Below are 17,078 nucleotides of genomic sequence, written 5' to 3'. Positions count from 1 at the left end.
CATTACTTGTAGTTCAGACTACCGTATGTAGATAACAGTCGTGTCGACACCTGGCGCGTGTCGGACACTGTATATTAGTTGGGTTTTTTCACTGGAGCATTTGTAAAAAGCTTTATTAATTTTTCATGCACTGTAATGGCATAACTTATATAGGCTGTAATAACTCGTTCGCTTTCTATGAAACGCTTAGTCAGCAATTTTTCAGTTATATATGATATTCACAGCGACCTGTTATGGAGTCGGGCAGAACTAGAGTAATGTTATGTCTCTCTGAATGAAAATATGTTTAAAGATTGTGTTGGTTAATTTCTTTTTGATATATAATGTAAAGGAGCACAGATATTTTTTAAAAGAGATCTAGACAAAGTATTGTAGACTTACTTGTGAGTTTGAATGCGAGACTGGGCGAGAACGGACTGGGTGAACACACCTTTTTCTCCAAATTCGGAGAGTCTATGTGTCTATTATAGACAGAACAAAACCAGTCAGGGATCATGAATAGTTTTGAGGGATATTTTTTGTGGTGAGTGAGTGAGTTTCCAGTTTTTTCGCGTAGTGTCAGCTTATTGTGGGAGGAAAGCCAGAAGTGATGCTAAACTGCGGCATGTTAAACTGCGGCATGGTATCTCAGTGGACTAGCACTCTAAACTCGGCATTAGTCTGGACTAGTTCAAGCAGCCACACACACACACACCCACACACACACACACAGACAGAGACGCTCTATACACAAGATCCTGGAGGCGGTCTGTTGTCATTTTGTGTGTGTGTGTGTGTGTGTGTGTGTGTGTGTGTGTGTGTGTGTGTGTGTGTGTGTGTGTGTGCTTGAACTAGTACGGACTAATGCCGGGTTTAGAGTGCTAGTCCACTGAGATACCATGCTGCAGTTTAACATGAATACCCAAACTCAAGACACAGTATACTGACTCCGAGCCGACGAGTCCTTGTGTGTGTGTGTGTGTGTGTGTGTGTGTGTGTGTGATGTGTGTGTGTTATAATGATTGAATAAACAGTCTTTGAAGTTATTACCGTTGAATTATGTATTTAGAATCTTCATTATATTTTGCCGCATATGTAGATATTTACGCATTTTGAAAACCGGTTTTATATTTATACGCCAATAACGGCGAATACTATTGAAGTCAGTTCTTAAATACGATTTTCGTGCCATGTTGTTGCCTGGCAACAAGGTTGTTTGGTACGCATAAAGTCAGAGCGGAAAAGAATATACAGGTCTGCCTTTGCACACGTAAGAAGACCCATTTAGACGCCGAGGAAATATGTCAAGGACAATACCATGTGCTGCAAACTAAACTCGGTCAATCCCATTCACACAAAGGAACCAAAATTCCTTCCTTGGCATTACTACATCCTCATGTCTGTGCACAGAATTAACAAGCTCTCAACTGTTCACCGTTTCACAAAGTGATCGTAGCGCAACGACAGTCGGTACAGTTTTTGAGTGACGATCACCTCAGCGCTACGATCGCTTTGTGGAACCAGAGACCATATAATCTATTATATGGTCTCTGGTGGAACGGACCCCTGAACTGTGTGTGGGGGTATGGTTTTACGCCGCTTTTAGCTATAATCCAGCAATATCACGGCGGGGAACACCGGAAATGGGCTTCACACATTGTACACATGTCGGGAATCGAACCCGGGTCTTCGTCGTGACGAGCGAACGCTTTAACAGCAAGGCTACCCGACCGCCCCGAACTGGACGGGTAGTAAAACTCGACGTGACTATTTGTTTCTTTGTTGTTTTACACGACACTCAGCAATATTCCAGCTGTATGACGGCGGTCTGTGAATAATCTAGTCCACGCAATTGGGATACGATAACACGCATCAACCAAGTCATCGAGCCTGACCACCCGATCCCGTTAGTCGCCTCTTACGGCAAGCATGGGTTGCTGAAGACTATGCATGGGCGGATACAGCTTTTTTGAAAGGAGGGGGGGGGGGGGGGGGGGAAAGGTTGTGCACAATTAAGATCTATTTATTGTCTTTGGTGGTAATTTATTAAAGATTTTTTTCGAAATAAAAAGGGGGTGGGGATTCGTGAATTCGTGGCTTTATGACGAATCGGCTTCGAATCTGTCACGAATAGACGCCGTAGCTATCTTGAGGGAAAACCCCCAAAATTGTCAAGAATAGTCACGAATTCATTTTTATTCGTACATGATTCGTACTTGCATTCGGCGTATTCTTAACTGATTCGTAACTGATTCCTAACTTTCGTGCAATATTTGTAATAGCTTCTTGTAAATCGTAGTGAATTCTTGACAATATTCATGCGAATCCAGCCGAATCCCACGAATATTCGTAACTCTATCGTACCTGTATCATAACTAGATCGTAGAGCGTCACGAATTGAACCAGAATATTTGCTAAATTCCACGAATCCTCACGAATCCTAAAATTTACAAATCGTGGCGATTCGTGGGATTCGTGGTCTGTGTGGAATAGTAGTATAACATTCGGAAAAATCAGCCGATTTTGTCTAGTCGGATTAAAATCGTGACTATGTCGTGACATATTCTGGAGAATCGGGACGCTGTCGGGACAGATTCGGTTGTTTTTTACCATACGGAAGATACAAATCGAATCAGATTCGGATTGAGAACGGGGAGAATCGGGACGACTTCTGTTGGAAACGACTGAATCGGGAAGCTTCCTGAACAATATCTGATTGTTGTCGTGATCAAATGAAAGTTTTTACATATTTGTGAATTTCCCGCCACAAATCGCATGATCTTGATAAGACTTTTGACAAGTTTTAATCGGGCATGGTCCTATCAAGGACGGCAGTAAAAATCCTGAATGTGTGACTGAGCCCTTACAAGTTTTTGAGTTTCGATCACCTAAGCGCTACGATCGTTTTGTGGAACGGACCCCTGAACTGGATTGGTTGTAAAACTCGACGTGACTGTTTGTCTGTTCTTTACACGGCACTCAGCAATATTCCAGCTGTATGACGGTGGTCTGTGAATAATCGAGTCTGGATCAGACAATCCAATGATTGATGTCATGAGCATCGATCCACGCAATTGGGATACGATGACATGCATCAACCAAGCCAGCGAGTCTGACCACCCGATCCCGTTAGTCGCCTTTTACGACAAGCATTACCGCCTTTTACGGCAAGCATGGGTTGCTGAAGACCTATTCTGACCCTGATCTTCACGGGCCAACATGACTGTAACTTTGCTTCGGGGCAGTATTTGTGAAAGATAGATCTCAAATATTCATGTTGTCGTAAGAGCCGAATAAAGAGGATTTGGTGGTAACAATGTTTGACTTTGACGATAGCATGTCACCACATGTGCATTTATCTTTGCTCATGGTGTCAACCATATGTTAGCCTGGTCGGGGGCGTGTCAAATCGGCCTCCGTGATAGAGCTGGTATATCGCTGCCGGACTTGAGACTTCAATTGCCTAGACCAACATCTTGTCTCTGTAATGAACATTTTACAGAGAATTTTTTTAATATCTTAATTAAATTTAATAAAAAGGAGCCCATCTGTTTAATAAATCTCTTTATTAAACTGCAGCAATGTGAACTTGCCCACTATTATAGACGTGCATAACTGGATACATTTGTTTCAGGGTCTGTACTTCGCTCGCCACGCCGAAGGCCCGGGTTCGACTCCCGACATGGGTACAATGTGTGAAGCCCATTTCTGGTGTCCCCCACCGTGATATTGCTAGAATATTGCTAAAAGCAGCGTAAAACCATATTCACTCACTCACTAAGGGTCTGTATGACATAAACTATCAATTGTCCTGCCCTGATCAGTGGGTGTATTTCTGTTGTATTTCATTCCTAACAGTAGTTCAGGAGAACGTCTGACTGAATTTGTTCAATTCGCTGTGCAGGGTTGCATTCCTTGGATGTGCCAGGATTTGCAGATCAAATATTCAAATAAAAAATTAGCCCTGATTATGATCCTTGGGTTGTCCCAAACATATACTCATGTGGGTTCTGTGACATGAGGGGAATGAGGTGAAATGTGTTTTAACTTCACATTCAAAATTATGGCAGTTGCACAGGAACTGCATACAATTGCCTACTGTGTATGCTTGAACAAGTCCAGACTAATGCCAGTTTAATAGTCCTATATGCAACTGAGATGCCATATCACAGTTTAACATGGATACCACACTCAGAGTTAGTATACTGACTCCGAGGTGACCGGTCTTTGTTTTATCCACTTAATGCCAAGCGCTAGACTGGGTAACAACAAGTACCATCCTTTAATGTCTTTTGGTATGACGTGGATGGGATTGAACCATCAACCTTCCACTCTCAGGGTAACATGCTCTACTTTCGGTTAATATGCTCTACTCTCTGGGTAACATGCTCTACATTCTGGGTAACATGCTCTACTCTCTGGGTAACATGCTCTATTCACATAGGCTATGTTGGTGATCATCTCCCATGTTGAGGTTACACAATGAAATGAATGAAATATCAAACCCAACCTTCTGAAGGGGGGCTTCAGAACATCAATTTTATTTCAGGTCATCACTCCAAACAGATGCTGAAAGATGCAAACAGGTGAGGTGAGGTGAAATTCGGTTTAACGTCGCATCCAAGATGATTGCACTTATCGGTATATGGCGATGTTCATGGACGTGTGTGAGTGTGTGTGTGTGTGTGTGTGTGTGTGTGTGTGTGTGTGTGTGTGTGTGTGTGTGTGGATGCTTGAACTAGTCCGGACCGATGCCGATTTAATAATACTAGCTCACTGAGATACCACGCCACAGTTTAACATGAACACCCCAATCAGACACAGTATATTGACTGCCAGCCTACCAGTCCTTGTTTCAGCTCCTTAATGCCAAGTGCCAGACAGGGTAACAACAAGTACCACCTTTTAACATCTTTTGGTATGGCGCGGACGGGGATTGAACTCTGGACCTTCCGCTCTTCAGGCAGACGTTCATGGCCATGGAGGCAGTTGACAGATAACAACACATCCAGTGTCATAAATAAGATGATTGGTTTATTGGGTAAGTCATGCTGGGAACAAGGAACACACGTCCCCATGGACAGTGTTGGAGTATGTACAAATCAACAAATATTTTGGCAGGCATAAGAATAAAAGCAGTAAATACCATGTCATAATCACACAATGATGTTTCCTTAAGAAAAACTGCAGTGAATACCATGTCATAATCACATGAATTTTGTTTCTTTAAGAAAAACTGCAGTGAATACTATGTCATAATCACATGAATTTTGTTTCTTTAAGAAAAACTGCAGTAAATACCACGTCATAATCATAATCAGATGAATTTTGTTTCTTTAAAAACAAATGCAGTAAATACCACATCATAATCACATGAAAAACATTACAGTATCTGGTATGAGATACATCCCCCTCATTATGAAACATACACCCTAATTTGCATGAATTGAGTTGAAATATACTACTTAAAAAAAGATAAGGACCAACAGATTCTTTCCTATTACTACAGTTAATGCCATGACTAGACTGTAGTAACATGAAAGAATCTTGTGGTCCTCCACTTATTTTAAGGAGTATATGTTTATGATAGAAGGAATATATCCAGACCTGCTCCAAGGCCGATAGTTGGCTCAAAGTCTGCAGAAAATGTCAATAATCATTCCAAAGTTGGAATTAATATTTTCATTATTCATGTTAATCATGTAGATATAGTTATAACTCATATTATGGTTTTATATAGGTGACTTATATCTCATTGATAACAGGACTAATAAAATGGGAAAGGCATTATTGCATCGGATGCAATGTCATAATACCTCCGAATTTAAGAAAATATGGAATTTCCTTTTGGGCACAAAGTCCTTTTTTCCCAATTTTCTGAACTTAGTCTGAATCTTAGATACATGTCCTGATAGGTATACAACTAGTTTGCCACACAGACCCTGAAACAAATATATCTAATTACAGCCCATGCAAGTCTATAATATTTGGCACGTCTAGATTACAGCAATATCATGAAGAAAGTATCTGGGCTCCTTTTTATTATATTTCACTACTAATTTAGCAACTGTTTTTTCTGTAAATGGTTCATGTAAGACACTAGATGTGAGCCTAGCATCCATCCTTCAAGGCAGGTTTGACAGCATGGGCTCAGGTTGTTACCACAGATGGTGTGTTTTCAATGGGCAGATAATAACCATTTAAAGGTGCAAGATCAGATTTCAAAATCTCATAACTCAGTGGGCCCCCACTGATATTGGCTCAAATTGAAAATTAATTCTGCATTTTACAAAGATACTGTGTTCAGCAAAATACTCCCATTAAACTTGCAGAAACTATGTGAAAATTAAGCTTTGCAATAGGTGTGGAAGCTTGTGTTGTCTGCCGACACCTTACTAACCTGCTGACAGTTTTATTACAAAACAAGATCCTTCATGACAAGGACATTTTCTGCAAATTGCACTGGAGTAAAAAAGGGAAACCCAACATGCTGTGATCCAAAAATAGATTTATGGATTGGATGATTTCATTTCATTGCAAATCAAAAGGTTCAACTACAGCCAGAAAACCAGGGGATTTGTTTCATTATGTGACTCATCTGTCCTCTGTCTGATCAAGTCTGATCTTGCACCTTTTGCACCCTGCTGCTCCTGTTGTCCCAAAAGCATTTCCTTGTAGGCTTAAATCTAGTTGTATGGTCCTTCTAGTGAGTGAGTGAGTTGGGTTTAACGCCGCTTTTAACAGTATTCCAGTTATATCACGGAGAGTCAGCGAAATGTGGGAGGAAAGCCCGAAGTGATGCAGGTCTCAGACGTTTACCACTTCGGTGAAACCCACCAGCACGGGTATGGTGCTGACAAACCTAAAAACATAATCCGGGATTCGAAGCCACAATCATAGGTTTCTGGCGTGCCCAAGGGACAGAACTCTGCACAGCGAATCGTGGCGCCTTAGACAACTGGGCCACCCGTGCCCCCTGTATGGTCCTACTAATGTGTTACTTTGTCCTCTTTCATTATAATTCCCCAGTTCTCGCATAATACATTCAAGTGCTACTATATAATCATCATAATTCTCGTTAACAGATGACGATGGAGATAAAAAAGTCTTTGATTAATCATAAGGTTGCTAAATAACCCAATGTTTAAGAACAAGTTTTAATAAGTCTGTATAGCTTCCTTAAGAGTACAAACACTTTAACATAAATGACATTTGTGATAATTAACAAGTACTTATGAACAAAAATACTGTCTGTAAAAATAAGATATTTAAAAATAAAGAAAATTGATAAAACTTGTGGAGGAATAAGGACAAATCATGTGCCCTAGCAAACCTAACAGAAGTCTGCAATCTGTTTACACTGACATACAATGTGTCCTTGTGAACTTGCAAATCAATACAACATCAATCTCATTCAAATCAGATCTTAGTTCCTGCTGCCGCTAAACAAAGACCTGAGGACATCCCATAATGGGTCATGTCAAACTGACCTTTCGCTAACTCTGACCAACCAATGGAATTACTGACAAGAAGTTGACATTAGCCAATCAGAAGGCAGCTTTCTCATGCTTTAAGGCACTATATTTTAAATTGGCGATTACGCTTGGAAACATATTTTGACAAATTCTCGCTAAAAAGATTGAAACCTGATCAAAGGAACATTCTTGAATGGCTAATAAATGTCTAGATTGTATAGATTCAGTCGTTAAGCCCGTAACTATCATTCGGAATACCCCGTTTTAAAGTTTTCGAGGTTGCATGATTAGAAATCACATTCCGACCATCACTTTCATGATCTTTGTTTAGCAGTAGCGAGAACTAAGATTTGATTTTAATGAGATTGATACAACATACATGCTACACTGAAATTACAGTTCATGTGTACTCCTTTGGTATTCTATTTGATGAAACTATGATACAAATGTATAGAATATGTGGACAAAAGTCATAACATGTATCACATAGCGCTCTATTATGCTGACAATAAAACACTGAACTCCCCTCCAGTACAGCACTGGGTCATGATGCAGCTCTAGTACACATGATACGGGCTGGTCACTGGGTCGTGATGCAGTTCTAGTACACATGATATGGGCTGGTCACTGGGTCGTGATGCAGTTCTAGTACACATGATATGGGCTGGTCACTGGGTCGTGATGCAGCTCTAGTACACATGATATGGGCTGGTCACTGGGTCGTGATGCAGCTCTAGTACACATGATATGGGCTGGTCACTGGGTCGTGATGCAGTTCTAGTACACGATATGGGCTGGTCACTGGGTCGTGATGCAGCTCTAGTACACATGATACGGGCTGGTCACAGGGTCGTGATGCAGTTCTAGTACACATGATATGGGCTTGTCACTGGGTCGTGATGCAGTTCTAGTACACATGATATGGGCTGGTCACTGGGTCGTGATGCAGTTCTAGTACACATGATATGGGCTGGTCACTGGGTCGTGATGCGGTTCTAGTACACATGATACGGGCTGGTCACTGGGTCGTGATGCGGTTCTAGTACATATGATACGGGCTGGTCACTGGGTCATGATGCGGTTCTAGTACATATGATACGGGCTGGTCACTGGGTCGTGATGCAGCTCTAGTACACATGATACGGGCTGGTCACTGGGTCGTGATGCAGCTGTAGTACACACGATATGGGCTTGTCACTGGGTCATGATGCAGTTCTAGTACACGATATGGGCTGGTCACTGGGTCGTGATGCAGCTCTAGTACACATGATATGGGCTTGTCACTGGGTCATGATGCAGTTCTAGTACACGATATGGGCTGGTCACTGGGTCATGATGCAGCTCTAGTACATATGATACGGGCTGGTCACTGGGTCGTGATGCAGTTCTAGTACACGATATGGGCTGGTCACTGGGTCGTGATGCAGTTCTAGTACACATGATATGGGCTGGTCACTGGGTCGTGATGCAGCTCTAGTACATATGATACGGGCTGGTCACTGGGTCGTGATGCAGCTCTAGTACACATGATACGGGCTGGTCACTGGGTCGTGATGCAGTTCTAGTACACGATATGGGCTGGTCACTGGGTCGTGATGCAGCTCTAGTACATATGATACGGGCTGGTCACTGGGTCGTGATGCAGTTCTAGTACACGATATGGGCTGGTCACTGGGTCGTGATGCAGCTCTAGTACACATGATACAGGCTGGTCACTGGGTCGTGATGCAGTTCTAGTACACATGATACGGGCTGGTCACTGGGTCGTGATGCAGTTCTAGTACACATGATACGGTCTGGTCACTGGGTCGTGATGCAGTTCTAGTACACATGATACGGGCTGGTCACTGGGTCGTGATGCAGTTCTAGTACACATGATACGGGCTGGTCACTGGGTCGTGATGCAGTTCTAGTACACATGATACGGGCTGGTCACTGGGTCGTGATGCAGCTCTAGTACATATGATACGGGCTGGTCACTGGGTCGTGATGCAGTTCTAGTACACATGATACGGGCTGGTCACTGGGTCGTGATGCAGTTCTAGTACATATGATACGGGCTGGTCACTGGGAAGGGGCTGACAATTTTATATACTGGGGGGACGACTGGATTTATTTAAAATGTTACAACAGTTCGTGAAAACCTTGGCATAACATACTTTGTCTTCAGATTGGTCACTGAACATGCTGAATGTTCTTAAAAACATTGTCTGATGGTTCTCTTCAGTGTAAAATTGTGTATCTCTTACAAAACTGCCAGTCCCTTCCCTCCACCAATGGTTGGCCCCAAAGAATTCAGGACATGATACTATAGTCTTGAAGGTAGGAATCAGAAATATTACTAATTGCTGTGAAGATCTTCCAACCGACGTATATAAAGGTGCCAAACCTTAACTTTATTTCTAAAATTGAATCCAAACATTAAATGTTTGATTTTAATGATAACATCATCTTCTGTCATGTTGTATCGATTCAATTTCACAACCAAACATATAATTACTTTACATGTTCTGTAGAGTATGACACAAAATCGGCTTGAATAAGGAACAGGTAACTTGTAAACTCTTTTTCTTAAGACTGCCAACAAATTTATAGCATTTTTCACAAAATAAAAAAAAGTAATACCTTTTCTTCACAAAACTGGACACAAACGATACCTTATCTTGCTTCATAAAACAGCATCCAAGAGCATCTGTAACCTTCATCTCACAAGGTACTTGTAATGATAATAATAATGTCATTTATATTGCTCTAACTTTCCACAGCACACAGGGACATGCTTAAAGCACTACAATCTGCTACAATCTGCTACAATCTGCACCTGAGTCTGAAAGCCCGAAGTGATGCAGGTCTCAGACGTTTACCACTTCGGTGAAACCACAAGCACTGGTATGGTGCTGACAAATCTAGCAACATAATCAGGGTGAACCGGGATTCGAAGCCACAATCTTAGGTTTCTGGCGTGCCCAAGGGACGCAATCTTCACACAGAATCGTGGCGCCTAAGACGACTGGGCCACCCTACTCCCTAGTAAGTAAGAGTCTATTTCATAGACCAAACACTATCAGGGCGTGGTCTGATGAGGGGTACGGACATTAACGTCACCTATGCATTTGGTTGCCCACAATGTCCTAATGTCACGGGGACCACAAATGTCATGCAATACAATCTGACATTACTATTAGATAGTTCCAATTTGATAGACAGCTAAATCATCCATCTGATTCCAGATCATTTCATAATCTCCTCAAAAAACATGTAAAAGACTTCATCAGTTGAAAGTATTGATAAAATGGAATTCTCAATCCTAAAACACTCCCTCATGCTAACAGTTTCAACAACATAGCATATTGTTATTTTCAGCATGAATTCAAAACTTATCTGAGAATAAAAATGAAAAAGTGGTCATGTTGAAATCATTTTGTCATTGGCTTCTATAGGGTGAATTATGTTCACGTTCAAGGTGATTTTACATTATACTCGAAGTCACATAAGGACTTAAACAATCACTAAATATTTCTAGTATCGTTAAATCAATCAGTGCTTAATCTATGATTAAAATAGATACATTGTACTTGTATCATAAAAAGAGCAATGGAATTCATATCTGAACAATAGATAATATTCACAGATCTATTTCCAAAGTCTAAATAAAAAAGAGAGATTTATAATGAATTAAACTTGATAAACGTTAAAAATGTTAAAAGTTAAAAATATTCCATAATAAGGAATGTTTTAATGAATTTGATAATTCACAATGAATATGATGTGCAACTCACTTGATTATCAGGTCACACGTGTTAGAAATTAAAAATCAATAACATCTAAACTGCCATTATTTTATCATACACAATTGGACATGTTGATTGCATCAAATCCCCTGAAATAAACATGATATGGACAAGTCAATGATGACACACAATCACACCACACTGGATATAGGAAGCTGTATACAGACTAACTAGACAAACAGGTGATCTAGACAAGTCAATGACGACACACAATCACTCCACACTCAAAGTATATAGTAAACTGTGTACAGATTCTAACTCGACATAATGTGATATGGACAAGTCAAAAACAAACACCCCACACTGAGCTGTATAGCAAAGCCATATATACAACATAGCTAGATGTGGACATACAGGTGATATGGACAAGTCAATGACGACACCCCCCATGCAGCTGTATACTAAAGCCATATATACAACATAGCTAGATGTGGACATACAGGTGATATGGACAAGTCAATGACGACACCCCCTACGTAGCTGTATACTAAAGCCATATATACAAGCCATACAAGCATGTTACGAATCACTGGGTGATAAACACAAAGATCCATTCCAAACAATGCGACAAATTGCACATTTCAACGGACATACCACTTTAGGTTACCGATTAATGAACAGAAAACTGGAGTGAGTGAGTGAGTTGGGTTTAACACCGCTTTTAACAGAATTCCAGTTATATCGTGGCGTGTCAGCTAAATGTGGGAGGAAAGCCCGAAGAGATGCAGGTCTCAGACGTTTACCACTTCGGTGAAACCCACGAGCATGGGTATGCTGACAAACCTAGAAACATAATCGGGGCGAACCGGGATTCGAACCCACAATCATAGGTTTCTGGCTTGCCCAAGGGATGCAACTCTGCACAGCGAATCGCGGCGCCTTAAACAACTGGGCCACCTGTGCTCCTTAATCCCCATGAGGGAACCTAATTTCTAATTTGAGGCATGTCCGGGTAACTTTCTCAATGAAATGGACTGCAGCTTTGACACCTAAACAATTACCCTTCTAATCATTGTGAATCTAACATCATGATTCAAACTTAGTCACAGACCGAGTTTCCATGACAACTGAAGAAAACAAAGCAGGAACACAATGACACAGACATTATGTATAGACAAACTATGCATGTTAAATAGGTGATCATGGAATATATACATAGGTGTTAATATCAATCAGCGTCATCTTTGTAACAGATGAATCATAATATCAGTTATTGAGGTTTGTCAGTTTCATTACATAATCAATGTCATTGGTCATATGCACAGTATTATATTTAACACAAGAGATATTTGTCAAACAGATGTTTCCAATCTCTACATGCTCTAGATTCTATGACACTTTTTTTATGGATATCAACTTCTTCTATTCTTTGTCACGATGTTTCAGATCTAATTCTTGTCCCTTCATCAGGTGAATACTAAATTAGTGAATGAAGTTTATCTAGAAATAAATGATGAGCGGGAGTTGTTTATTGTACAATTAAACACTGTAAATACAATAAACAGTGTTTAATTGTACGATAAACAACGACCACGAGTCATATATTTCTTGAGATATCAACATAACGTAAGCCTCTTTAAGGATAATGATAAAACATACCAGTTTTAAAAATATCTACCCGTGTTTTAATAATGATGATTCCCTGAATAGAATCCGACCTTGGTAGCGTCGGACAAGTCCATTTCATGAACAGGTGGGTCAAGTTTGTAATTTCCCGCATATTCTCAAAATCCTCACATCGAATATCTGTATCTTTGCTCCAGATATCTATTGTCAGATCTCTCCCACTTCTAGATGCAATCATTCGGTCACTGCGGTTATCTGCATTGCCCAGCTAAATCTATGGGGAGCAACTCACCAGAAACATCCCTCTAAAACATAACGTCATCCAATAAAGGACGTCATTAAGATGCGAGCGCATGTTCTAATCTTCAGAATGTACAATTGGCTTTGTCAGTATATTGTTATCTTTGATCATTAATCCCACCTTTTGTAAACATCATGTATATATATGCAGTCGATCCTCGTTTTGAACTCGTAGGGACCAAGAAAAAAGTTCAAGTTATCAGGGCTTCGAGACATCAGGGGAATTTTATGCTTAATTTGGACACTTGGGTCTCTCAAATGAGTTCAAGATAACTGGGAATTCGACACGTCCAAGCTCGACATGATGTATGACTGTATATATATTTACTTAATGAGCTGAAGCAGTATTTACCTGAAGTAGGTGCAAGAAGTAGGTCTTAAACATCATGACAAAGAATAAAAGAAGTTGTTATCCATAAAAAGTGTCTTGTATTCATGTCCTTCCAACTTCTAAATAACTATCAAAGACTTCTCTACATTCTAATTGCTACAGATGAGATTACATGCTGCATCTACACACTTCACACATTCTATGGCTATCAGAAACTGTGGTCACATCATGGCTGAGCACCCAATACAGGAAACTGACTTCAAATATTTGACTATAAAAGTAGTTGAATTAACTGATCGGTTGTTTAATCCGACAAAATCTGTGAGCCCTGATAATTGTTCTTACTAAATTGTTGGTTGCACTGCTTATAAGGCCTCATATTTTTAAAGTTGGTTTACAAGATCCACCAACCAAAGAAACCTGAAATTTGAAGAAAAATTACTTTTGACAATTTTGTCTTTGTCCGACTGTTGTACAATTAGGTGAAATGAAAAGAAACCCATGAGTTTTTATCACTGCTGTTCATGGAAATGGTAAATAATATGTATTAAAAAAATTACTAACAATTCTTTTTCCGACCACCTACATTGAATTTTAAGTGAACTTTTTTTAAAACAAACTAATAAAAAACAAAAGTCATAATATGTGTTAACTGTCTATTAGGGCTGGGACGGGTAACTCGAGTACTCGGGTAGGTACTGAGTAGGATCCAAGGACCAACAGGACTACCCGGACCCGTGGTTAGTCACATGATATATTGTTTAATGACAAAAATTATCTAAAACTCTATGGTTACACAACAAGTCATGGTTACACTGCACCCATTCCTTCTGACTTTGAAATGTTTGAATAAAGATAAAACTTCATGAGGTAAACTTCATTGTATGCATGACCAAATTGTTTTACATGTGTATCTGAATACATTTTGCCAGGGCTACGATCAAACTTTTCCCAATCGGACAGTTTGTACCTATCTCTTAATTTCTACAGCGGGTAGGGTCAGGTAATAGTGAGTGAGCGAGTATGGTTTTACGCCGCTTTTAGCAATATTCCAGCAATATCACGACAGGGGACACCAGAAATGCGCTTCACACATTGTACCAATGTCGTGAATCGAACCCAGGTCTTCTGCGTGACGAGCGAACGCTTTAACCACTAGGCTACCCGACCCAGCCCTACTGTCTATGTCACAAACTTTGATTGATTTTCGACCAATGGTGCATAGAACAGCAGTTTCGTTGGATCATGGTGTATCAGCTTTATGTGGGAGAAAAGACCGAAGTGATGCAGGTGTTAGATGTTCACCACTTTGGTGAAACCCACAAGCATGGGTATGGTGTTGACAAACCTGGAAACATAATCATGGAGAACAGTGATTTGAAAATAATCTCTGTTGGTCATGTAAGATTCCCACTGAAGAAGCCTAGGTCAGATCAACCAGCCGTCAGGAATGTGAGCAATAATCCAAACTTGTTACATGATCTGTCATTATCAACTGTGAACTTTTTGAGCATAAATCTGGCATTATAGGTTTTTGTGGGATTTTAGCCAATGATAACAGGTTTAAAGTGATGTAACTCCGCTAAGCAAATTGTGGCAGCTGAGACGACTTGTGTCCCTGAGAGGAAAGACATGTTTGTAATAGACTATGAAAAAATAATTCTGAAAAAATCAACTCGTGGGAAATATGTGGTTTGGAACAATTGCCATAATTTAACACAGAGACTGGAGATTATATCTGAATACAGGTAAGATGATTTACTTTCAATTAGCAAAACCTTTTAAGCTATCAACAAAGCATTGTAAGAGATGTCTTTTGACATTTTTTCTCAAAATATAACTTCTGGCTTGAATATAAGAGCATTAACCAGTTTGAAAAATAACTGGATGAGACAGGTGAAGAAATTCATCATGTGATTGTATTGTCTGTGTTACTGAGGACTAACTGTTGTCTTTGAGATCAGAAGTAAACAAGGACGCAATCTCATTAAAATCAGACCTCAGTTCTCTCTACCACTAAACAAAGATCTAAGGACATTCCATTATGGGTCACGTCAGACCGACCTTGCGCGAACTTTGACCGACCAATGGAATGACCAATCAGAAGGCAGCTTTCTCGTGCTTTACAGCACTAATTTCAAATTGGCGACTATGCTTTGAAACACATGTTGACAAATTCTCGAATAAAAATTTGAAACCTGAACAAAAGAACATTCTGGAATGGCTAATAGATGGTCTAGTTTGTATGGATTCAGTCGTTAAACCCATAACTATCGTTCGGAGTTAAAGTTTTCGAGGTTGCATCACATTCCGACTGTCACTTTCATAATCTGGTAAGCGATGCTCTGATTGGTCGGATGAAAGGTCGTTCTGACGTGACCCCTCATGGGATGTCCTCAGATCTTTGCTTAGCAGTGGTGAGAACTAAGATCTGATTTTAATGAGATTGACAAGGACGTCACAAACGAAGGTCAGAATGGAACCCAGATCGCATCAATGGCAAGTCACCACACTATCCCCTGCCCTACTGAACCCACACATGATATACTGGTTATTACCCTTGTAATGTACCCATTTAACCACGTAATTAAATAACTCCATAATTAATATCGTGTTGATTTCTAATCTTCTTGTCTGAAGATTTTCAGTCATTCACAAATGTCAACTTATCATCTTGCGACTGTTCATTTTCATCGAAAAGCTTAAAAACAAAAACTTGTACTCGTCACATTCAGAGACTAGGAACTGACTAAACATAATTATTTTACATGTAATTGAGTGAGTGAGTGTGTATGGTTTTACGCCGCTTTTAGCAGTATTCCAGCAATATTATGGCGGGGACACCAGAAATGAGCTTCACAAATTGTACACTTTAGGGGAATCGAACTCAGGTCTTTGGCATGATGAGCGAACGCCTTAACCACTAGGCTACCGCACCGTCCCTACATGTGAATGATGAGTCAACTGACAACACAATGTCTCACATTTCAATCCGAGCAGGATATGTACAATGCTGCCTAGGTATTTCAATTATCCTTGGGTATTTTACCTCCATGAACAAACAAACTACACATGCCTGAGCTCATCCAATGAAGAATCAACAAAACATAACACCTGACAACCCACCATTACAAACAACGCTCCATTCTGACAAAAAAGATGTTGAACTGTGCCATTCAATGCAGTTGGTTACATCACGGAGCCAAGTGCTGACTTACTGGTCTGACCATTCCAAGAATATAATTTGGGCAAGTCTGGAATTCAAACACATAAGGATCCTTGCAAATCTAATGGAGGCAACTCTGCACAGCAAATTGTGTCCCCATTGCCATAGATGACCGAGTGAGTGAGTGAGTTGGGTTTAACGCCGCTTTTAACAGTATTCCAGTTATATCACGGCGTGTCAGCTTAATGTGGGAGGAAAGCCTGAAGTGATGCAGGTCTCAGACGTTTACCACTTCGGTGAAACCCACGAGCACGGGTATGGTGCAGACAAACCTAGAAACATAATCACGGTGAACCGGGATTCAAACCCACAATCATAGGTTTCTGGCATGCCCAAGGGACGCAACTCTGCACAGCGAATCGCGGCGCCTTAGACGACTGGGCCCCCCGTGCCCCCCATAGATGACCGAG

This window comes from Haliotis cracherodii, unplaced genomic scaffold (assembly GCF_022045235.1).
Source record: "Haliotis cracherodii isolate W230 unplaced genomic scaffold, xgHalCrac1.p SCAF_11, whole genome shotgun sequence".
Lineage (NCBI taxonomy): Eukaryota > Metazoa > Mollusca > Gastropoda > Lepetellida > Haliotidae > Haliotis > Haliotis cracherodii.
The sequence above is the reverse complement of the archived record's forward strand: the minus strand, read 5'-3'. Positions refer to the sequence as shown.